This window comes from Helobdella robusta (genome assembly GCF_000326865.2).
Source record: "Helobdella robusta unplaced genomic scaffold HELROscaffold_22, whole genome shotgun sequence".
Classification (NCBI taxonomy): Eukaryota; Metazoa; Annelida; class Clitellata; order Rhynchobdellida; family Glossiphoniidae; genus Helobdella; species Helobdella robusta.
The window spans coordinates 2,644,192-2,646,354 of NW_008704170.1; positions in this window are offsets into that span (position 1 = coordinate 2,644,192).

A 2,163-nucleotide genomic window follows, 5' to 3' on the forward strand; every position below is an offset into this window, starting at 1 on the left:
GCAGCAGCTGCAGCAGCAAGAACATGAGACACACACACGTACTCTCATAAACGCTATTCGTCTCGGGTGCCATAAAATTAAAATATGTGAACGTTGTTTGTACGCGAGGAACAAGCGCGTTGGTGTGTATGTTTGTTTGTTTGTTTGTATGTTTGTTTGTATGTATGTTTGTTTGTATGTGCACGTGTATCATGTTTGTATGTTTTAGTGTGTATTTAAGTTTAAATGTGTGTGTGTATCTGTGCGTATATTCATGTGCTTATGCAAATATGCGATTGTATTTATTGGTGTAAACGTTCATGAATGTTAGCCGGTTGTTGTGACTCAATGGCAAAAAAGAGGATGGAAAGATTGAGAGAAAAAAAATAAGAGAGAGAAGGAGTGAGAAGAGAGAGAAAGAGAAAAAGATGAAAATGACTGCATTAATTTATGCCATATGTCTTATGGGCTGCTTGCTTTCTACATTACCTCTTTTACTTGTGCCTTCAGACTCTTTCTTAGCTCTCTTCTCTCTCTCTCTCTCTTTCTCTTTTCTTCCTCTTTGCTATACTTCTTTCTCTCTTTTTTTTACACATTCTTTTTTTGTCTCACTTTTAATCTCTTCTCTCATAGCATGCGAGAGAAGATAGTAACGTTAAAGAACATAAGCTAAGCCCAGAGAGAGAGAGAGAGAGAAAGAGAGAGAGAGAAAAGAGAAAAAAAAAGGATTGGAACAAGAAAGACAGAGAGAGAGATAGAGATGAAGAGAGCAGAATTGTGTGTATGATGCCATCCTGTTGTTGTTCTGCTGCGAGCATTCGAATTACTACGCTTCGAGAAATGCAATATAAGGTCCTGAAATTGGCGAGCGCTCCTTTTTCTCTCTCTCTCTCTCTCCTTCTCTCTTTTTCTGTTTTCACTTTCTTTTTCTCTCTTTTTTCTTTTTCTCTCACTTTTTCTCTTTTTCTATTTCTGTGTATTTTAACGTAGCTTTTCATTGGTATATAATTTTTGTGTAAAAGAATTCTCTCGAATACATATTTTGTATTTTTCTCCCTCTTTTTCTCTCTTTCTCTCTCTCTCCCTTTCCCTTTCTCTTTTCCTTTCTCTCTCCCTCTCTACGTATGGTTGTATGTGTACGCGTGCAGGTATTATTATTAATGTGGCAAGGTTTTTAGGTATTTCACTGTTTGCCGTGTGTGCCAATGCTAGTGTAAATTGATTTAACGACGTTAATGTGCCTGTGTTAATGTCAGCCGTCCATCCGTCATTCCTGCTTTCTTTGTTGGAGTGCGTGAATGAGTGAGTGAGTGAGGGAGGGAGGGAGGGAGCGAGTAAGTGAGTGAGTGAGTGAGGGAATGAGTGAGTGAGTGAGTGGGTGAGTGAGTGAGTGAGTGAGTGAGTTTCTTTTTTGTGCTTTCTTTTCTTTTTCTTTGTTTTTTTTACTCTTCTCTTTTATTTTCTCTTAATTTTTTTTGCTATTTTATTTTTTTTCTTCTCTCTCTTTCTTTCCTTATTTCTCTCTTTTTTTTCTCTCTCTTTCTTTCCTTATCTCTCTCCATTTCTCCCTAATTTCACTAAATCATTTTAATCAAATTCGCTCATTCATCATCATCAGTGTTGCCTCATTATCATCATCATCAACAACAACATCACAATCATCATCAGCATCGTCGTCGTCATCGTCATCAGTACGGTTCGTTGGATAGGTCTGTACGCATGAAATATCAAGCCCGATGCATAAGAACCTCGCTAGTATTAACTTTCGTTAAACACGTCATCCGCATCGAATGACGTCATCCTCCTCATCATTATCATCATCACTACCGTCATCATTATCATCATCATCATTATTTTTATTGTCATCCTGATCACGGCAACAAAATAATCTTGTCTCTAACAAATCGAAAACGAATATTTTGTTCTCTCACATGTATTGCAAGGGACCGAGAATCTGGAACGAAATTTTAAACAGTGGATTTAATTTTGAATTTATTTCGTTAAACAATTTAAAAAAAAAGTTAAAAGAATATTTACTTAAGTTTAAAACATAAATTTTTTGTTTCTGAAATTACGTTTAAATTCTGTTGAAAATTTATAACATTTTAAAAATTATGTCAAGGTGGTCACACTCGATGAGTTTCTGAAAAGAACTCTACTGTGGTCATCCTTCTTCTCCTATGA